We start from the raw sequence: 23,941 nt of genomic DNA on the forward strand, positions 1-23,941 counted from the left end.
CATGTTTGTAACAGATGCCCACATCCAGTCTGACATGGTTTCATGGGCGGAATGGCCACCTATAAGTGTAAACAAGTATGTAATCACATATGAGACATCACCCTGTACAGGAGGGCAGAGCATCCTCTGACGGGCCCATAGGTCAGAACTCACCCTCTAGTACCTGTAAGACAAGATAGCTGCACCTTGAGGAGGATGGGGTGCAGGATTCATTTACTCCAACACACTTCAATAAGGACAACTCAAAGGTTTGGCAAAGGGAAGTCCGTTTAATGACAAGTACAAAAAATTGGGAAAAAAATGGTAATCATCAATGGTGCGATCGCCTGTCTCGCTTCAACTCCCCCCTTCTTCATTCAGACAGCAACTTTTATAGGCAAAATTCGTCATCATTTGACATGCAAAACTCATAAGTTTGTCATGCAATTTCTATTGGTCGGAAAGGTAACTTAAGTATAGGTGCTATATCTGTATATGGTAACAGAGCATGCAGATTGGATAAATCTTATCGGGTGGGCATCTACGCACATCCCACTACATAACTCGTGATAGACGTCACTACAACTACAAGGTCTTATTGGTTCTACAAGCTATAGGACCCTAGATTATTTGGTACATTGTGATTGGGTGGGCTACACACCTAGACATAAATCTTCACTTTAAGTAGCAGCATGCAGAATAGACACACATATGCGGAGTGCCCCAAGATTCACCCTGCCTCCCTTCCCTTCCATCAATCAGTACCTTTAGGGCTATGTGTCAATTAGTTGGCTGAGGATGGCCTCGAAACTGTAGTTCTTATCAGGAAAAGATATGGCATCCTCGGGTTCTGGGTGACATCGGACGTTGGTACCTCTTTGCCCTTGGCTGGTCACGTGTCTGTTCACCGTGAATCTGCTTCTTTTTCCTTCTTTTCGTATATTTGATTCTTTGTTCAGACCAGCCACCTGCCTGGGGCCTCTTATCTCAACCTTCACTGGCTGGCAGTCATGCTCTGACGTTTGAGTCTTCAGAGTACCCGCTCTCCTACCTTCCTGGAGTTGACCTCGAATTCACAAGCATGAGCTACTTCTTGCTCTTTCACTCTTCCCTTCTGGCTTTAGCTGGAATATGAATCTCGGCCTTTGTGGCCCCCTTGCAGCCTGGGCTTAGTTCTATTTTACAAAATGGAGTCATACTTATATGGCGTGCTTCTTTGAGGTAGAGATATAATTGGTGCATGCCGTTCTATTCTTCTACTAAGCATTGCAAGCAGTGTCGTTTACCTAGGTTCTTGCGTTCCAAGCCTATTTACATGCATTCAGTCAGTTGCACGATTCGATCCTTGGTACGTTCTTTGTGCTGCAATGTGGTACCTTCTTATACATTTGTCACATCATTATTCTTTTACAGTTCGTCCTTGTGTACTTTCTTTTGCTTGTCGTTTTATGGTTGTCTGTACGCCACATCTAGGCTCTTATATCATCAACAATTGCCTTCCATTAAGGTTCTGTGGGCCTTTTCGGGGACAGTCTGTAAGTAGTCTTCGTATCGTGTCATCTGCTGGTATGGTTGTCCCAGTGGATACCTTGCAGCCCACGGTTGTCTGGTTATTGGTGCTTCAATAGGAATACATGTCCCTCTGATGGGTACTGGACAGAGCCCCACCATGGCTCCCTGTTGATTCATTTGCTTCTTATATGTCACATATCTTGGCGAGTATGCTTCTGGCATTTCGACATGAGTGGCTGGAGTGCAGCCCATATTTGGGACCTCCTCTACACACCCCCCTATGGTCGGTTTATCGACCACTTCTTCTTCTTCCTTTAAATTATTCTTGCTTTGTTCTTCCCCATCCACTTCTTCGTCATCTGCATTTGTACATGATGGTGTGAACATGTGCATCTTTGGATTCTATATTTTTATCACTCCTTTCAAACTTCCTGTTGTTTTTACGTGTTCGTCTTTTTCCAGGTCATTAGCTGGCATTGCCCATTTGGGCTGCAGTAAATCCATTTCCCTTCATACCTTCTTCATTTTCTGGGGTATGCAAACTTTGTTCCTTCTGGTGCAAATTCGCTGGCCTTCACGAAGTTTGTTATTTCTTCATTTGTTAGGTCTCTGGGCTTCCATCCCGGTTCGACATCGACCATAATTTTCATCCCAATGGCTTTCTTCGCCGCTTTCTAGCATTGTGTTACGATTATCTTGATAACACAAAATCCTAGTAGTATCATTACTTGCAGGGCTCCCAGAGTTTTGAATGCATCTACCATCCATTGTGGGTCCCACAGAAACAGTCTTCCAAACCAGTTGTCATCATCCACTTCGTTAGTTTCCTTGATCATCTGATTCTGCAGATCTGCCAGCATACATATGGCTTTTGTTAAGGTTCCATTTTCTTCCTCATGTGAAGGTATAAACATGCAACTTGATTCTCCGATTTTTGTGCAAACACCTCCATCCATTGCTGTAATCATGTCAAGTACATATCTATTCTGGAGGGTCATCAGTCGGATTGCTCTTAGTTCCTCTTTGATCGCGTTAAATCCTTTCATGGTAGAGTTGATGGTCTGCATAACTCCCATCTGGTTATCTGCAACCATTTCGTATTTACTCCAACTTGGACATGGGGCAAGAGCAGTGTTGTGAATACTGTTGAGGTGAGGCTAAACAGCCTGTGCTCGTATGGGAGTGCATGGAATGCTTCTTCTGATTTGGCAGAAAAGTAATTCTCTCTCTTCATCCGGGATACCAATGCTATAGATCTCCTCTTCCTTAGATGAGCATCTGCTTTTGGGAAACTGTCAATACTCAGGTCATTTTTCAGGATCACTAGTGCAGGAACGTGGATGTTCACTAGTGTGCATATGCCTCCCAAATTTTTCGGTAGTCTTATGTATGATTTGGATCCACACGCCCAGTAATGGTCCATGATTACTGCGGTACCTTGCGTCATTCCTGGGGCTTCAAAGATTCGTCCGCAGTTTTGATTCTCTCCCATCTGCCTTGTGCCATTGATCTTAAAGCATAAATTCGGGCTTTCCAGTGGTACTATCTGCAGGGGCCCCCTTCTATCTTCGACCCATGTTAGTAACTTCACCAATTTTGGCCATAGGGGTTTGCACAGTTTTTGAGAGTTTTCTATTGCTTCCTTGCAGGCTCCAAGGACCATCCATGCTCGGCATATCACTACTCCTGCTTCCCCTCTGTCTGGGGAAAGCACTGTTCCCCAAATCTGTATCTGGCCTCTATTTCTCCATATTTGTGCTTCTTTTGGGGTTTTCCCTTGGACGTTCAGTCTTGGGTTTATCTCCCATCTTGTTCCTGTTCCTTGTGCTTCTGGCTTTGCATACCTAATCACGTGATTCCTGGTGTGAGCTTTGTTTCTTGTCTTGATGTCTTGGATATAGTCATCTTCATCAGGGTATGCTGTCTCTGTTACCCATATCAGTGAGGCATCTCTTCCCATGAATTGTCCTCTTGTGTTGCACATTGCTACGTGTGAGAGACAGTGTGCTGTAGGAACATCAATTTCTACAGCCACGAAGATCTTGGCCTTTCCCATGCTGTATGGTAGGAGTGTGCAGATGTAGCATTCTCCTTCAGCTTTTCTTCTTCCGACCTCTTTCATGTGTTGGTACCAAATGTTGTTTCCTAGATGTGCTGTGCTGTCTAGGTAATCGTTTAGTTCATTGTTGTCTTCATGTGGTTTTCTCTTGATTCTTAATGTCTTTTTGTAGTTAGCTATAACTACGTCTCTAAATGCATCTATGTGACTTTTTTTGCTGGAGGATTCTCAGGCATGCTTGTTGGAGGAGCAGGCTTCATTACCTGTATCGCTGTCGTAGGAGAAGGTGTTGTGTGTCTCTGCTCCTCTTGCATTCTCCTGTAGGGCTCCTTTAACCACCATCTGTGTATCGCCTGTCCAACGTGTGGCCTCATCGTGGGCCTGATGCTCGTAGGAACTGATGTGCTTGCTGCGATAATCACTGTGGTCCTATTTTTCAGCTCCTTATGCACTTCCTTTGCTCTGGCTATAAACGGGAACACATGGTCTCTCAGCATTTGTGTCTTTGCAGCAAATTCCTTTGTAGCAGTCTCTGTCTTCTTGAGTGCTTTGGTTATATCCTTTTCAGTTGGCCTTTCGCTTGCTTCCTCTTGGTTGCTTCCACTACTTTCTGGAACTGGTTGTTCGCTAGGCAGTCTCTTATTTTCTGTCGCCATCATTCGAGGTTCTGTAGCTATTGACACTTGCCGTTGCCCGTGTGCATTCAGTGTGTCTGTGTGTGTGTGTGTGTAGTGGTCATTGCTATGTTTTCATTCATTCCGTGCTGACCCTGTCTCCAGATTTTCCCTTCATTTGTTACTTCAAATGTGTATGAATCACTGCTAATTACATTTAATTTTAGTTTGTTTACTTTATCGTCAGTTTTTCTAGGAATCGAAATGACTATATAGGGTCTGGGTGCTTTCGTGGTGCTTTCGTGGGATTCGTACGTACATTATCTGGTGGGTGCACTGAAATTGGAGTGCTTCATGCACCAGTAAAGAATGCAGTTCTGGTTGTTAATGACAGAAAAATAATAATCACTATACATATGCACATTATCGTTCGATAAGACAGTTTCCAGCATTTTCTTCCAGGGAAGTGGGGGCGCCCCTCCGCTTGTGGGAGGACTAGGTTACTGTTCTGAGCCCCCATTTCAATCATATCAATGGTTAAGGTTCTATAAAGATCTCTTCTTTTCATTTACTCCATTATGGTCTTTCAGGAGGTCTTGGACGTAAAGTGTCTTGTGCTTCGTAATAGTCTCCCCTCTCGAGGGTGTCGATTGTCTCTGGTTGCGGGATGTAGTTCCCTTGCTAGACTATGGAAAAAGATTAGACTAGCCTCTTTGGTGAGTCACACTCATTGAGCATATTCAAATAGGTCATTACCAGTCAACCCCCCGAATTTGCCTTAGTCCGGAAGACATGCTGGAATCTTGTTTAAATCCGACAAAGATAGAAAAAATTGGAAACAATGGAAAAATGGAAAAAACTGTATCGTTCAAATCAAATCAAAAATGGGAGTCAAATAACCGAAAAAATAAAAATAAAAAATAAAAATAAAAACAAAACAAGCGGTGAAGTTCCCTTCCCTGCTCTTCTCGATCTATCCCACGGCGGTAAAATGAAGAACTGTGCCTCTTTTCCTGGATCTGTCCCACGGCAGACGGTTTCACTGGAATCTCCTCAGGTATTCTCGCTGAACATTGGATAGCTCCACCTGGAGCATGATTCCGTGGAGGAGTGTGCCTATATGTGCGACATTAGCTGGGTCTCTGAGGTGATGACATCAACTTCTACAGGCCTTCCCACCATTTCTGGATAGTCAGTGACTAGACGGAACAGGACATTGTGCACCAGGCGACTGACCTCGGGTGACAGGGACATTTGTCCTGCTTGGCTGGGTTCTGGAACACAGGCCTTTCTTTCAACAAGGCCAGTCTCTGCACTGTCCTGCTGTGTGGATTGCGACCACGTAATTTAGCTTGATCCACACTTGGTTCAGGTATTCATTGTTTCTTGGATCTCTGATGAATGTTAGGGTATCCGTGGTTCTCCCTACAAGTCCTGGGCATTCCTCTATGATGCGAAAGAAAAGCGTGTATGTCAGCTCATCAATGATCACTTGTGGTGGAAGCATCTGTGTCCTTATCACCGTACTCAGGCAGTACAATGAAGGCTTCTGAGATGACAGTCAGTAGTTGCCAGATTATTTTCTTGTTGGCTGGATCTTGGACAAAGTCTGTGATACTAGTAACTCTCCCTACAAGCGATGGATGTGTCTCCAGCACTAACTGAAAACAGGACAGCACATCCCTTGTGGTATTTCTGTTGGGGGATGTCATACGTTCTGCAAAGCAAAGTCTCGGTGTTGGTTGATTCAGGTGACTGTGTGATGTTCTTAACGTTTGCTCTTAGTTCATCAAAGTCTTGTTTGCTGAAAATTCTTGGATATGGCTTGATTCAAAAGTTCATATCATCAGTGTAATGTGGCTTAGATGTGCGATTCTCTTCTTTACCCTGCAACTAGAATCCACAGAGTGTCCGTTATGTACTTATCCCCCTTTGCTTGGGGAAACTGTCCAGTTTTATGCCACAACTTGCATCCGGGTTCTTTGTCTTGATTTTCCTGCTCATGCGTCCTTCTTCCTCATCATAGCTCTCTTCTGCATGTGCTGAGGTTCTTCCCTGTTGTCTGTAGGTTCTTCGCGGTGGGGTGCAGCTAAGGGGATCTCACCGATATAAGGTTTAATGTCATTTAGGAAGATCCAAGCTCTCCTGCCTTGCAGTTTCATGCCTGAGGGAGTGCAGTCCTCCACGATGAACGGGCCGTTGAATCTTGGCTCGTCCCACCTTTTCTTTGTGCGATTTCTCACAAGTACTGTATCACCAGGGAAGATGATTGGCGTACGTAGTCCTTGAGCTGTGTCTGTTTCAACATCTCCCTCTGGGTCTGGTGTTGGGATGCACCCTTTTCGTCGTCGCCGCAGTTGGTCTGAAATGACAGCGAGGCTTGATGTCATATAGTTCAGATACTCCGACAGTCCCAGGACCACTCGGGTATACTGGGCATCACATACAGCTCTATCTCAAGGGATAAGGGGGGGTCCTCATTCTCCTTCCCGTGACTCGTGCGGCGTGAGATGATGGTCAGAGCCTGGTTGGTTCTGAAGTGCATACAATGCCAGTGGTAGACAGTGCAGCCATCCTTTCTTTAGAGTATGCTTCAACTTGGCTATTCTCTCCTTTAGCAAGCCATTGAACCTCTTGCATATGCCATTTCCCTCTGGATGATACGCCGACGAGAACTTGTGCTTTATACCAAGCAACAAGCTAATCTGATCAAAAAATGTATTTACAAAATGATCTCATCACCTCACACACCCCCCATCTAGGAATACTTCCCTTACCAGGAATTTGGTAGCACAGGTTGAGTCTGGGTGTGTACAGGGACCTGCTTCTATCCATCTAGTGAATGGACACACCACTTCGATTAAGTACCTGTACCCGTTACACACTTGAATCATGTCGACATAATCAATGTACAAGTGCTGAAATGGCCCATTTGACTACCTCTCACTACTTTTAATGTGTGCCCAGCTGTGAACTGCTGGCAAATTATGCAGTTCACTATAAAAAATGCAACCTGCTCTGCTAAATTCGGCATGAACCAGTCTTCTGCAAGCGTTGCGGCTAGATTTTCTTTTGTCATATGAACGGGTAGTGTAATTGTTCTAGTGCTTCTCACCACTCCGAAATAGGCCGAAGATGCAGAGAAGTGACCTTGGAGATGATGGTGGTACAAGAATCGATATTCAGCCTTCCATCCCAGCTCCCCTGAGTACAAGACTCAGGCTTCCTCAAAGAGGGGCTCTTTTCCACAATGTACCTCTCTGCTGTGTCAGTTGGGACAGACAGAGGTGTCAATTGAATAAAAGAGCGGGGAGAACACACACCGCCAATACCAATGCTGCAAAGGAATACAAAGATATTAGACGGAGTTGAGGTAAATGCAAGTGTTTAGAACAGTTGAATTAAATGGACAACTACCTAGATAGATATTGGAGTGGAACTTCCCCGGGGTGGATCTACAAGGAATAACACAAAAATGAGTGTAAATGGTCTAATTCAATATCGGTCCCAAATATATATATAGAATCGATAACAACTAACCTGAATAAGGATATAATGAGGAAAAGGATCCTGGAACAGAAGACAACGACAGGAGAAAATAACAAACAGGGATGTTAGTATAGGGGAGTAGCCCCGGACGGCACGAGGGTCGCACTAGTGCCGGGTTGGTGCAGTTTTCAGGAGAGCGTTTATATGCACTTGAGGGCAATCTCACATGAAATTCACTCAATGTCCCAGAATCCAACAGAAGAGTAATATCCAGACAAATTGTGGAGATAAACAGTTGTGGAAATGGGGATAGCCAATTAAGGCTGTACCTGAGCACACATGTATCCCAAGTAGCTGTAGATGAGATCCGGATAGTAGACAGTAATTTGGTTCCGAGTGCAGAGGCGGCAACCAGGAATTAAGTGCCGCAGAAGGGAGCCGGATCCAGTAACGTTCCGAGTCAAAACAACCAGACGAGCACGACAGGAATAAGGGAGGAGACGAGGCAATACAGTAGTCAGGCAAAAGGTCAACACCAGGAGTTCAAATGAGGAATCGTGTGTAAGAAGACACGAAGAGGAAACGAACGAAACATCGAGGTGGCTGATAACGCTAATTAGCAGCAACGAGCCCCTTGGAAGACGGTGGTTTTATAGTCGTAGGAGGGGCGCGTCTTGCCATACGTCTTCCACGTACAAGAGTCAGCTGACCCGGAGTCCGTCAAAGTTTGTACAGACGCCATGGTAGCCTGTATCTGGTCCATAGAGGAGCTTGTAAAGAAGTCGTACCCTGCAAGGAGGTCCGCGAGGAAGCCTGTAGTGTAACAGCATCCTCCCTCAAAGACTCCGGCAACCCCTTGGTGGAATAGAAACTCCTCAGAAGATCCGGACAATGCAAATTGGAGAGAGGCTCCCAAGTACGGTCCTCAGCCCATACCCCTTCCAATCCACGAGGTAGAATAACGTACCCCTAGACGCCCTGTAGTCCAGGATACGCGAGACCTCATATTGCTCCTCACCATCCACCAAGATCGGCAAAGGACGAGTAGGCAGACGGGTCCCTTGGATGAAAGGCTTAATCAGGGAGACGTGAAAGACCGGATGTATGCGCCATGATTGCGGCAGAGGAAGCTTAACCGACACAGGATTGATAACATCAGTAATGACATAGGGTCCCACATATTTGGGCAGAATCGAGCGTTTGCCTGCAATTCGCAAATTAAGGGACGACAACCACACCTTCATGCCACTGCAATAGACTGGAGCAGGTGATCGATGCACATCAGCATACTTCTTGGCACGATCTTGAGCTCGGAGTAAATGACAGCGTACATCCCGATGAATCTTATAGAGATCTCTCACGCAATCTCTAGCTGCAGGATTAATGGCCGGTAACGCCAGATCAAGTGGGAGTGCCCTAGGATGACCACCATACAGGGCAAAAAAGGGAGAAACTCCAGTGGATGTATGCATAGAGTTGTTATATGCAAATTCTGCTTAAGGCAGAGAAGTAAACCAAGACTGTTGGAACTGAAGGCATAAACAGCGTAGATACTGTTCGATAGTAGCGTTAGTTCTCTCAGGCTGCCCATCCGTTTGAGGATGGTAAGCCAAGGAGTACCTGTCCTCAATACCCAGAGAAGCTGTAAGAGCCTTCCAGAATCGTGAAGTAAATTGTGTACCACAATCGGAAACAATAACCGAGGGTAATCCGAAGAAACAAAAACACATTCGTCAAGAACAGTCTCGCCAATTCTGGAGCCGCGGGCAAATCAGAGCAAGGTATGAACAATGCATATTTCATGAAATAATCAACGATTACCCAAATGGTGCCATGACCCTGAATGTCAGGAAGTTCCACAATGAAATCCATTGACAGCATCTGCCAAGGTTTGTACGGAACAGGAAGAGGTTGTAACAAACCGACTGGTTTGGCTCTTGAGGTTTTACACTGGGTGCATATGGAACAAGTCAAAATGTAGTCTTTTACATCACGAACCATGGAAGGCCACCAAGCCCAACGCCGTAAGACTTCAAGAGTTTTTTGACTTCACGGATGTGCAGCAATCAAAGAATCGTGAGACCACTGGAGCGCTAAATCTCTAGCTTGACCTGAGGGTATATAGACGCACTGTTGAATGAATGGCATTCCCTGTACTATTTCCAGGTTGAGGTCAGTGATCTCTTTTGGATGGGTTGAGACCCAATCAAGGATGATTGAACGCAAAGAGGGCTGAACCGAACAAGCACAAACAACTTTGTTCGGTAGAAGAGGAAGTGCTTCGATCTGTTGAGACTGGCCATCCGCATGTAAGCGAGAGAGAGTATCAGCCGAAACTTGAGCTTTAGCAGGACGGTACGTGATAAGAAATTGATATTGTGAAAAGAACAAATGCCACCGCGCCTGTCTAGCTGTAAGACATTTCATAGATTTGAAGGCTAACAGACTGCAGTGATCCGAGTACACTGTTACAAGGTGTTTGGCCCCCAGAAGGTGATGTCTCCATTCCAAGAATGCATCTCTGATGGCTAGAAGTTTGCGTTCTGTGTGGAATAATTTCTTTCGTAAGCTGTCAATTGACGAGAGAAGTAGGCAACAGGATGAATCTCTCCCAAATGCGAACAGGTTTGAGACAACACCGCCCCAAGAGCATACCCTGATGCATCGGCTTCAACAAAAAAAGGAAGCTCGGGATCAGGATATTTGAGGACAGGGGCAGAGGTGAAGGCTGATTTTAATTGGTCAAAAGCTTTCTGAGCTTCTGAAGACCATACAAATGGCACCTTGGCACTTGTCAGCGAAGTAAGAGGTGCAGAGATTTCAGAAAATCCTTTGAGGAAGCGTCTATAAAAGTTTGCAAATCCCAGGAATGATTGTAAAGATTTGACTGATTTGGGCACAGGCCATTCCAGGATTGCAGTAATTTTAGACTGACTCATGCGCACTCCATTGTTAGTAAGATCATATCCCAAAAATTTCACCTCTGTGGCATGAAATATGCACTTTTCGGCTTTTACAAACAATCTATGTTCTCTCAGGCGTTGGAGTACTGTTTTGACATGTTTTTCGTGGTCTTCCTGGTTTTGTGAGTAGATCAAAATGTCATCCAGGTAGACAACAACAAATTGATCAAGAATGTCATAAAACAGATTGTTCATGAATACCTGAAGGGTGGCCGGGGCATTACATAACCCAAAGGGCATGACAAGATACTCAAATAGACCGTAACATGTTTTGAATGCGGTCTTCCATTCGTCCCCCTCTCTCATGCGGACAAGATTGTAAGCACCTCTGAGATCAAGCTTAGTAAATATTTTGGAAGAACCCAATTGATCAAGGAGGACAGAAATCAGAGGAAGAGGGTATTGGTTTTTTATGGTTGCTGCATTCAAAGCACGATAATCAATACAGGGACGTAGATCCCCTTCCTTCTTAGGAACAAAGAAAAGTGGTGATGAAATCGGTGATTTAGAAGAACGAATGAATCCCATGGCCAAGGCCTTGTCTATGTAATCTTTAAGGACTTCATCTTCTTTGAGAGTGAGGGAGTACACTCTGCCGGATGGTATATTTACCCCCGGTATTAGGTCTATTGGGCAATCATAGGCTCTATGTGGGGGTAGAGTCTCCACCATTCCTTTGTCAAAAACATCTGTGTAATCTGCATATTGAGAAGGTATCACAGAGACAACATTTTTAGAGACAGCTCCAATATGCATAGTAGGAGAAACCAACGCCCTGTCCGGACTATCCTGGGTAATACCAAGTAATGTAGTGCATCGAGTATTGCATATATTGGAAGGGAACTGATTCTGAAATGTCGACCAGTTGATGGCAGGATTATGAAGCTTCAACCATGGAATGCCCAGAATGACTTTGTAGGCTGGTGCTTTAATGATATCGAATGATATGTCTTCAGTATGGCCTTCGTCAGTACTCATATGCAGTGGAACCATTTGGTGAGTTACCATTCCTAAGACAAGAATTGAACCATCCACTGCATTCACTGTTTCAGGTATAGTTTTGCGAACCAGTGGTATTCTTGACATGGAGGCAAAGCATTGATCAACATAATTACCTGTTGCACCTGAATCGATCACGGCTGTTGTCTGGAATGATACACCGTGATCTAAGGAAAATGTAACAGGTAGGCGGACTAAATGACTCGGATTCTGTAATGTAGAGTCCAAAGGTGAGTTTCCCGACATAGGGACTCTGTCTACTGTCGGGATTTGGTGTTTCGCGCCTTTCTTTTGGGCTTTTTGGAACATTCAGGCAATAAGTGATCAGAGGCCCCACAGTACATGCAGAGATTGTGTGATCTACAATATTCTCGTTGAGCAGGGGTAAGTGGTCCCCTAACCACACCAATCTGCATAGGTTCTGGCGCAGGAAGTGAGGAAGATGAGGCCTCTGCTGAAACCGTGCTGAACAAAGCTGGTTTCTTTTCGCCACGTCTTTCAGATTTACGAGCATCAATCTGAAGGACTAAATCTAGCAGTTCCCCGAATGCCGTGGGGACTACAGGAACAGTGGAGAGGATGTCCTTTAATTCCTCTGAGAGACCTTGATAGAAGACGGCTGTCTTCTTTTACTCAGGCCAGTCAGTTTCTACTGCCAACTGATTGAACCGGGCCAAATAGACCAATAAAGAATTGTTTCCTTGTCGATGTTTTAAGAGTTCCAGGTCAGTAGCTTGAGTAGTATAACGAGTATCAAAAACTTTACTTATCATAGCAAGAAGGGCATCATAGTTGTAAAGAACATGACTATTGGATTCCAACAATGGGTTAGCCCATGCGGCTGCAGTGCCTCCTAAATGAGACAAAACAAAAGCCGTTTTAGTTGTAGAGGTGGGAAATGAAGTGGGCCGACACAAAAAATGCAGTTTGCATTGATTAATGAATGTTCGATATTGTTTAGGGTCGCCTAGGAAGCGTTCAGGAGGAGCTAGAGGGAACTGGGTTGTAGGCATGATCGGGTTTGATTCCTGCTGTAGGGGGGGAACCCTGAACCTGATGCTGTAGCACCAGCACCGGTCATCTGTGGCGCTGGTGTGGTAACCAAAGCCTGAATGGCATCCATACGTTGGCGCAGTGCCTCTTGTGCATTGGTCAAGTCGGTACATAAATCCGTGACCATTTGCACGATTTGATTTAAAGAATCACTGGCCTCCGTGGACATTTTCGTGGCTGCTAATTCTGTTACTCACCACTCCGAAATAGGCCGAAGATGCAGAGAAATGACCTTGGAGATGATGGTGGTACAAGAATCGATATTCAGCCTTCCATCCCAGCTCCCCTGAGTACAAGACTCAGGCTTCCTCAAAGAGGGGCTCTTTTCCACAATGTACCTCTCTGCTGTTTGAGTTGGGACAGACGGAGGTGTCAATTGAAAAAAAGAGCAGGGAGAACACACACCACCAATACCAATGCTGCAAAGGAATACACAGATATTAGACGGAGTTGAGGTAAATGCAAGTGTTTAGAACAGTTGAATTAAATGGACAACTACCTAGCTAGATATTGGAGTGGAACTTCCCCGGGGTGGATCTACAAGGAATAACACAAAAATGAGTTGAAATGGCTAATTCAATATTGGTCCCAACTATGTATATAGAATCGATAACAACTAACCTGAATAAGGATATAATGAGGAAAGGGATCCTGGAACAGAAGACAACGACAGGAGAAAATAACAAACAGGGATGTTAGCATAGGGAAGTAGCCCCGGACGGCACAAGGGTCGCACTAGTGCCAGGTTGGTGCAGTTTTCAGGAGAGCGTTTATATGCACTTGAGGGCAATCTCACATGAAATTCACTCAATGTCCCAGAATCCAACAGAAGAGTAATATCCAGACAAATTGTGGAGATAAACAGTTGTGGAAATGGGGATAGCCAATTAAGGCTGTACCTGAGCACACATGTATCCCAAGTAGCTGTAGATGAGATTCGGATAGTAGACAGTAATTTGGTTCCGAGTGCAGAGGCGGCAACCAGGAATTAAGTGCCGCAGAAGGGAGCAGGATCCAGTAACGTTCCGAGTCAAAACAACCAGACGAGCACGACAGGAATAAGGGAGGAGACGAGGCAATACAGTAGTCAGGCAAAAGGTCAACACCAGGAGTTCAGATGAGGAATTGTGTGTAAGAAGACACGAAAAGGAAACGGACGAAACCGCGAGGTAGCTCATAACGCTAATTAGCAGCAACGAGCCCCTTGGAAGACGGTGGTTTTATAGTCGTAGGAGGGGCGTGTCTTGACGTACGTCTTCCACGTACAAGAGTCAGCTGACCCGGAGTCCGTCGAAGTTTGTACAGACGCCATGGTAACCTGTATCTGGTCCATAGAGGAGCTTGTAAAGAAGTTGTACCCTGCAAGGAGGACCGCGAGGAAGCCTGAAGTGTAACATCTAGTGATATCTTTAGTAGGGCTACAGGCATTACTGGTTTACCTGTGCTGTCTTGTCTCCACAATCCGTCCGAGGGGTTGAAAGAACACCCTCGACGTTTCCACGGGTTCTTTTCGTCCTGTGGTGCCTCCCCTTGAAGTTCCATCAATTGAGTTTGCCCCATATTACTATAAGCCTCTGGAGTAGCTCGAGTTATCATCATACGCTCATGGGTGCGTGCCACTTCTACTTCCATGATTGTCTCATTTTTGGATGCCATACGCTTGGCTTCTGTGTCTGCTGAGTGATTTTCACATGACACGAAATCTGTCCCGTGAGTATGAGCGGCGCATTTCACGACCACTATGCCGACTGGGAGCTGTAGTGCCTTGATCAGCCTGTCCAATAAGGCTGCGTGCTGCACTGGTGTGCCGTCTGCTCGGAGGTAGCCCCTCCTCTTCTAGCATGCTAGTCCTGCGTGCACTGTGGACATTACATAGGCGGAGTCACTGTACACCGTTACTTCCTGGTCTGCATGATTCTCAATGGTGAGTATCAACGCCAATAATTCTGCAGCCTGTGCTGAATAATGAGATGGTATTTGTGCACTAACGAGTACTTGGAATTCTTCGTTCGCTATGTGTTTTATTATGGCAACGCCCGTATATCTTGGTCCGTCTTCTTGGTCGATTCTCAAAGAACCGTCAATGAAGCTCCCGCCAGGGCATTTTCTTTTACCCTGGGGATTTCATCATAGAATTCTTCGTAGTTCGCGCAGTCATGTGTCGGCTCGCCTTCAGTGACTGGTTCAGCTATGAACGTGGCTGTATTCACTGTTTTACATCACACTATTTTGATTGATGTATTCGATATGATCACCTCATAGGCCGAGGCCCTTTGAGATGTCAATGTACCTTTTGGTTTCTCTAATATGGCAAGTAAAGAGTGTTCAACATACAATGTCATGGAGCATCCCATTACAATGGTTGTTGCCTTCTCTATGGTGAACGCTGCGGCAGCTAAGCTTTGTTCGCATGGGAACTGGCCTCTTATTACTGGGTCCAGATTCCCACTGTAATACGCCAGGGGCTTGTACCCCAACAAGGTTTTTTGAGCAAGTACTGCCGTCATAACATTGCCTTTCGTGTGCGAGAACAGGTAGAATTCCTCTGCATAATTAGGAATCCCGAGAACTGGAGCTGCACAAATTGCTCTCTTTAGTTCTGTGAATCCCTCTTCCATCGCTTCAGTCCATTCAATTTGTTCTTTTGTCACTCGGATCTTCTTCAGGGCCTGGAGCAAGGGCTTGGTATATGAACTGTAATTAAAGACCCATGCCCTAACAGAGTTGCACAGGCCTAGGAAGCTCTGCATTTGTTTTATCGTGCGCGGCTTAGTCGTGTTCATGATAGCTTCAGCCCTTTCTGGGGCGATCCTTTTCCCCTCATGCGAGATTAGCTGGCCTATGTACAGCACCTCTTGTTGACAATATTGTAACTTTTCCTTGTCAACCTTATATCCTTTTCCAGCCAGTATAGTTAGAAGCTGGATAGAATCGCGCCTGCATTGTTCTTCAGTGGTGCGGCAGATCAGAATGTCATCCACATACTGCAAAACAGCACTGTCTACTGCAATGTTGCCTAGGTCCATTTGCAATACTCGGTTGAAAATGGATGGGGACTCACAGTAACCCTGCGGCAACATTGTGCTTTTCAGACGCATTTGTCTGAACGTGAAGGACGTCGGATCTTGTGAGTCATGGTACAGCGGGATTGAGAAAAAAGCATTTTTCAAATCAATCACTGTGAAGTATTTCGCCTTGATCGGTATGTTACACACGACCGTAGATGGATTAGGGACTATAGGGAATTAGGCTTCGGCAATATTGGTTAATGCTCTTAAATCTTGGATTAAATGCCACAGCTCTCCCTTTGATTTCTTGACGGGGTAAATCACCGTATTGCATGGTGATTCTGACGTCACAAGGATGTCCTGCTCCATCATGGAGGAAATTGTCTTCACAATCCCTTCATCCGCTTCTCTGGACATGGGATTTGTCGTGCCCTTGGTAAACTTGCTCCTGGTTTCAATTTAATTTTCACTTCTCCTGCTCCTTTCAGGAGTCCTACGTCATAGGGTCCTGTAGTCCATACTAAGACAGGCACCTGGGCCATGTCGTCATCAAAGTATGCTGGGCGGATCAGCGCCAACATCATTCTCTGTGGCACTTCTCGTTTGATCATTTTGACCCAAAATATGAGACTTCCTTCCACCCTTGTCTATTCTGAGTCAAGATGTTCTTCCAACAGATCATCATCGGTGACGTCAGTCACTCAGTAACCTTCTTCAATGGCGATAATTGCACACCATTGTCTGCCTTCATCATCATACCCTTCGACCATTACTACCTTCCCTCGTACTGCTGCAATATGTATCGATAAGGGAAATACTTGTCCCTCTTCTTCATGCATAGGTATCATTGGTCAGAATAGAAACTCATCAGGGGTTCTCATAGTTCTATCTGCGAGGCCTGGCAGTCCTGCCATAAGCACACACACGCCATATGCAAAGACTTCCGGTTCTAATGGTGTAGCTCTCATGGCTATATGTCCAGAGTGCGCTCTGACCATTTTGCATACGTTAAAATAATGCATTCCTGGAGTGGAGCATACTATGCCCTCCTCTGTGAATGATATAGTCATATTCAACTTTGTCATTAAATCTCGACCCAAAATGTTTACTGGGGTCTGGCGTTAATATAACAAGTGCACATTCATCTCACTTTCCCCCACAGAGACTGGGAGATTTTCCATAAAGGGAATTCTACTGTGAGCTCCTGTAAAACTCTGAGTGTCTATGGCCTGGCCGGACAAGGAAAACTTGCCTTCTCGTATGCACAAGCGTGTTGCGCCCGTGTCAACTAAGAAGGAATATTCTTTCCCCCCTATGACGACATTTATCCTAGGTTCCCTGTTAGGGTCTGGTGTTACTGATAGGATAGAGCACATCAGAGTTTCCCGTGAGCTGTCCTATTGTATATATAGGCTTGGTCTGTTACATACTTGTGGATTTCCTCCATTTCCAGGGTTGACTCCCCCTCCGGAGTTAGTGCCCTGCGACATTTGCGGTGGTGCCTGTTGGGATTGCCCCTGTAGTAAATTCCCCATATTCGAGGGTTGAACCCCTTGTGGCGTACTTTGCTGCAAGCCTGGCGCCTGCTGCTGTACTGCGTGATACTGTGCACCGTCTTGTTGTGGGACCGTAGGCTGATTTACCATGCCTGTTCCCATCCATTAACCATTCTGCCACATGCCTTGGCTTCTGCACATGCGCGCCACATGTCCTGTCATTCCACACAGACAGCACACTGGAGGTGGTCGGGCTATCTGTCCATCTGGCATAGCTGGACTGCCTATCTGCGTGTTCTGAAAGTCACCTTGATTATTCTGAAAACCTCCCTGATTACGTTGAAATCATTCCTGATTACTCTGCCATCCTCTTCCTCTAAATTCCCTACCCCTCGGGTAAAATCCTGAGCTACCCTGGTTATTCTGCAATGGTTCAGTCACTTGTTGCGCGCTTGGCTCAGCTGGGTTTGTCAGCATGGCTCCCTCGAGAGCATACTTTGAGAGTTTCTTTTGCACCAGCTTTGCTTCCTCACCTTTACAAGTTGCCTCCTTTTTTTGGTTATTTTCTTGCAACAATCTACAGTAGTGTGCAATTGTCAAACTGTATTTCGGCCCACAGTTTAGCTACTACTCTTACCAATTTCTTGAGCTGTTTCTGCACCGGGTCTGGCAACCCTTGGCACAATATGTGGTAGAATACAGGGATAGATTTCGTCCAAGATTCATGCGTTTCGAGTACCCACGTGTCTTGAAAATTCTGGATATAAATCAAGGGATCCTCTGACTCTTTCATTTTCCGATTATAGCTCCCATATCGCAGTGCTTTCCACACTGCTGCTCTACAATTATTGAATGGTGCTCTGTCATGGGCAGTGTTAGTTATGATTACCCCAGGGTACCCAGCCCGCTTCCATACATTGTGTGCTCTATCACCCAGTATGGCGACCAGGAGACCTTTAATGTCCCTTATAGCCAACGCGACATCCCCATCATTTATTCTAACTCGTGTATCCATTTCTAAGCTCCCGATGTCAGCATTGGAAGCTTGTTTTTTAAGTTCTCTCGATCCATGTGTGGCCATGGAATATATTGTGGTCTTGTGCCCCCCTTTTCTAGCAGCGGGAACTGAAATATGCAGTCTTCCTTCTCTTTCCCCATAGCTCTTTTGTCTATCGCTGGGGTAGCATTCCTGCATCGCTGTCTACCTGGCAATGTCCTTAATCTGTCTACATAGGCAGGTGCTGGCTCCCCCCTCTGACCGCGGAGTATTCCCTCATGTCGGCCAGGCTGCACGGCACACCCCGATACCCTAGGTGTGGACTCGCTAGTGTCTGACCATCGTACCCCTTGGTCCCTTGGGAGCCGCTTCTCGCGTTGTCTCCCTTCTTCATGTGTCTCGTCCTCCATTTCCCCACCGGCGTCAGACGCTGATTGTTACCAGTTCACGCAACTCCTTGCATCTGCTTCATTCTTACTAATTTCAAGCCTATCCAGGGACAGTCCCCTGCTCCCACTACTTCTGGTGACATCCTCAGTGTCATACAGCTGAGTGCTTTCCAAGCGCTCATCCTCCCTTTCCCCTTGGGAAATCTGTTCCAGCCCCATTTCATCGTATATTTTATCAATCGTTTCCCTGATGCTTCTGGTGTCGAAGTCATCTTCAATATTTGTCCCACTCATACCTGGTACCGAGTCATTTGCAGGAAAGAATTCTTCTATGTCTTCCCATTCTACAACAGGATTGGGTTTTTTAACTAGCCGCTCCGAATATTCCAGATTCCATGCCCTCTGTCTGCATTTAGGCTCTATTTCCTCATCTACTTCCTTGCGCGTCCTCGCTTCTTCTCTAGCCTTATCTACTTCCCTCATCCTTTCATTTCTACGTTCCTTTGCCCTTCTAACTTCCTCCTCTTCTCTTCACCCTCTTCTCACGTACTCTTTTCTCTTCATCCAACCTTTGCTTATTCTGTCTGTACTGGTCATAGGCTGCCCTCTGTTTGCGATCGAGCTGTTTCTCTTGCTCTTCGCGATATATTAGTTCTCGCTTCAGCCGATCCTTTCTTCTTATTCTTGCGTCCCTCATTTCCTTCTTCTTTTCTCTCTCCCTTCTTTGCGTCTCATCAGACTTCTCTCTCGGTCTCATCTCATCACTTTCTTGTCCATCAAGTTTCAGCAATATCTGTCCTCCCATCCATTCTTCTTTTGCAAATGCTATCTCATCTGGTCTGTCTTTACTTCCTTTCCATTTCTTTCCCTCGCTCTCCTTAATGAGAGGTGCACAACTCTGTGCCTGGTCCTTCCCTTCATCATCGCGTCTCTCCTTGTTCCTCGGGACTGCAGAGGCAAGTTTAATTTCCTGGTCCTTCTCTTTGATTTCGTCACTACTGTACGTAGGAGACTCATATGCGGGGTTGCTATACCCTGTGGCTGCCTTTAGTTTTCTTAGCGGGTAGAGTCCCTCTGACTTACTTCCTTCGATGACTGGTGGCTCAGGTGGGGCTGGTGGCGCGGTAGGCATCTCACCCCCCTCCGTGCATAGGTTTAATATCCAGTCTGGGGGTAGTTCTTCCTCCTTCGCCTGTTCAAACATTTTCCAAAGTTCTAGAACAGTTAGGCGTTTCTCTAGTTTTTTGCCTGTGTACGTGGCATGTAGGTAAGTTGTCGTGTGTTGTAAGACGGCTTTAGATAAGGACCCATTTTGTGGCCACGGCATAAACATCATGTGGGCGGTACCCTTAACCCACTCAGTACTGTACTTTTTAAGCTTAGGTGCATGCTTGGATAACTGCTTATACAGATGTGCAACTGGGGTAACCTCCTCCATTCTCAATTTCGTTATCAACACTACTTATGCAGTTTTTTGTCCTTCCAATAGTGTGAGCGAGCACCAATACGCAAGCTCCAATCCAGACTTTTCCCGATAAAATTCTTATATCATCAATTTATACAAAATTTCTGACATTGTATTGAATCTGACAATTTCATATTATATGACGTGTACCTGGCATCTGTAAGGGGGGGCAGGGGGTATTTATGTGTTTGTAAGTATGTATATAGTTTTTGCTACGAATTTCTTTGTTATTTCATGTTTTGTTGTTATAAGTAAAATGAAAATAAAACATGCAACAAAAAAAAACATTTTATACAAGAACATCAATTCATTGGCGATTCCCTCTTAGATACTGAATCGCGTAACGCCCAAACTTCATCTCAAACAATCAATGATACAGCTCTTTACGTTTGACATGTAACAGGACACATATGACAGACTAGACGGACACCTGCGTGACACACATATACCTGCCTTCTAATCAATACTCCGACATGGGGTTTAAACGAACTCCATTTGTGCCGTCTTTAATCGTCACCGTAGCCTAATCGCCCCCTATTATGTGGGCACTGAGTTCACGTTTCTTCTGACCGCTGTATTAAAGCGCAGGAACAAGGCAAATCCGTACTGTTTCCTCTTGGGTGCCCTCCCGGTAACCTTACTTTTTCTCTCGGGTGTCCTCCCGGTAACCTTACTTTTTCTCTCGGTGTCCTCCCGGTAACCTTACTTTTTCTCTCGGGTGCCCTCCCGGTAACCTTACTTTTTCTCTCGGGTGTCCTCCCGGTAACCTTACTTTTTCTCTCGGTGTCCTCCCGGTAACCTTACTTTTTCTCTCGGGTGCCCTCCCGGTAACCTTACTTTTTCTCTCGGGTGTCCTCCCGGTAACCTTACTTTTTCTCTCGGTGTCCTCCCGGTAACCTTATTTTTTCTCTATCATACTCGAGTCATTAACCCCTTATATGTATACAGTCTTCTCTACATCTATTTTTATTTTTCTCCACCACCCTCCGTTACCTTTCCCTTACTTGTTCTAATGCCTACAAGACTTTTGCCAAAGTAATGAGATTATTGTTTCACTCACTGTTCGCATCTTTTCCTCTCTGGAACTTTGGGATCACCACCCCTTCCTCTTCCAGCCTTTTAAGGTTTTTTTCGTCCGATTGGCTGCCCGTGGGAATGAGAAGGGTTATGCTTGGAAAGGCAGGTTCCTTCAGACCCACTGCAGATTTGATGGATTTACTTCTATCACTGTCCACGGGAAGCTTCTCAGTCTACTCAGCCGAATGGCAAAGGACTTGTGATATTGCCAAAGGCCTGGAGTTACTTTGTGCCGTCAGTCTATGGGTGTGTTATTATTAATCAATCAATAGTTGATGGTCGAACAATCCTCACGCTACCAAGTGTACAGGAAGTCAGAGCATCCTCTGACGGGCCCATAGGTCAGAACTCACCCTCTAGTACCTGTAAAATAAGATAGCTGCACCTTGAGGAGGTTAGGTTGCAGGATTCATTTACTCCGACACACTTCAATAAGGACAACTCAAAGGTTTGGCAAAGGGAAGTCTGTTTAATGACAAGTACAAAAAACGGGGAAACAAATGGTAATCATCAATGGTGCGATCGCCTGTCTCGCTTCAACTCCCAACTTCTTCATTCAGACAGCAACTTTTATGGGGAAAACTCATCATCATTTGACGTGCAAAACTCATAAGTTTGTCATGCAATCTCTATTGGTCGGAAAGGTAACTTAAGTATAGGTACTGTATCTGTATATGGTAACAGAGCATGCGGATTAGATAATTCTTATCGAGTGGGGGTCTACGCCCATCCCACTACATCACTCGTGATAGACATCACTACAACTACGTCTTTTTGGTTCTACAAGCTATAGGACCCTAGATTATTTGGTACATTGTGATTGGGTGGGTTACGCCCCTAGACATAAATCTCCACTTTAATTAACAGCATGCAGAATAGACACCCAGATGCGGAGTGCCCCAAGAGTCACCCTGCCTCCCTTCCATCAATCAGTACCTTTAGGGCTATGTGTCAATTAGTTGGCTGAGGATGGCCTCAAAACTGTAGTTCTTATCAGGAAAAGTTATGGCATCCTCGGGTTCTGGGTGACATCAGACGTTGGTACCTCGTTGCCCTTGGCTGGTCACATGTCCGTTCACCGTGAATCTGCTTCTTTTTCCTTCTTTTCGTATATTTGATTCTTTGTTCAGCCCAGCCGCCTGCCTGGGGCCTTTTATCTTGACCTTCACTGGCTGGCAGTCATGCTCTGACTTTTTGAGTCTTAGGAATAGCCGCTCTCCTAGCTTCCTGGAGTTGACCATGAATTCCCAAGCATGAGCTACTTCTTGCTGCGTTTCAATTCCGCTCTTCCCTTCTGGCTTTAGCTGGAATATGAATCTCGGCCTTGGTGGCCCCCTTGAAGCCTGGGCTTAGTTCTGCTTTACAAAATGGATTCGTACTCATATAGCGTGCTTCTTTGAGGTAGAGATATAATTGGCGCATGCCGCTCTTTTCTTCTACTAAGCATTGCAAGCAGTGTCGTTTACCTAGCTTCTTGCGTTCCATGCCTATTTACATGCATTCAGTCAGTTGCACGATTTGATCCTGGGTACGTTCTTTGTGCTGCAACGTCGTATCTTCTTATACGTTTGTCACATCATTATTCTTTTACAGTTTGTCCTTGTGTACTTTCTTTTGCTTGTCGTTTTATGGATGTCTGTACGTCACGTCTAGGCTCTTATATCGTCACCAATTGCCTTCCATTAGGTTCTGTGGGCCTCTTCGGGGACAGTCTGTAAGTAGTCTTCGTATCGTGTCATCTGCTGGTATGGTTGTCTCAGTGGATACCTTGCAGCCCACGGTTGTCTGGTTATTGGTGCTTCAATAGGTATACAAGTCCCTCTGATGGGTACTGGGCAGAGCCCCGCCGTGGCTCTCTGTTGATTCATTTGCTCCTTATATGTCACATATCTTGGCGAGTATGCTTCTGGCATTTCGACATGAGTGGCTGGAGTGCAGGCCATATTTGGGACCTCCTCTACAGCCTCATAATGTGATACAAAACACATGTAGTTAATTTCCTCATTCATACCATCTGATGCCAAGGTGCCCAGTCGCTCCATCCAAAAGGTTTCCCATTGATCTAACTTTTTTGTCATGTTTTCATATTTATTTAATCTTATCACAGTCTCAACTATATGGAATCGAATCTGTGAGATATTGTGTTTCATTTCGTGCCAGCGTCTTGCCACTGCTGAGTTGGGATTTCTGTTCCTAATACATGACCTATGTTCCCTTCCACCTTTGTCTCACTGGTCTTTTGGATTGCCTATGTAGTAAAGCCTGCACCGGCATTTCAGTCGCACGTGGTAAAGTTCTGTAATTATATCTTCTCTCCCGAATGTGGATGATTGATTACGTTGCCTTTCGTGACAAACCCACAGTTGCTACAACGTAAGCATGGAAATATGTCCGTACGTGTCGTGGTCGGTTTTTGTGATGCCGGTCTTGTGGCGATCAATTGATCTCTGAAGTTTCTGCTCCTCTAGTAGGCAAATACCAGCAATTATTTAACCACTTTAGTGCCAAGGATGAGGTATCTCATCCTTGGAATTCCCTCTGGGTTGCCAATGACGAGATAGCTCATCCTATTAGGCACTCTGTTTTGAGCGATCCCAGCAAAGCAGGGATCGCTCAAAACTGTACTCCAAGCCCCAGACTATGTGAGGGGGAGGTCCCTCTTCATGGCCCGGGGGTTGGATTACCTTCAGTTTCACGTTGGCATGCGTAATGCATGCCGAAATGAAACTGAAAGTATTTTCACTGTGGCAGTCATATTCGGCTGCCGCAGTGAAGAGAGAAGGTAAGAGCCCTTTTCCCTCTCCCTCGATCTCCGGATGTATTGCAAGCTGGAGATCGAAG

The sequence above is a fragment of the Ambystoma mexicanum genome, chromosome 4q (assembly GCF_040938575.1).
Source record: "Ambystoma mexicanum isolate Mex_15411 chromosome 4q, UKY_AmexF1_1, whole genome shotgun sequence".
Lineage (NCBI taxonomy): Eukaryota > Metazoa > Chordata > Amphibia > Caudata > Ambystomatidae > Ambystoma > Ambystoma mexicanum.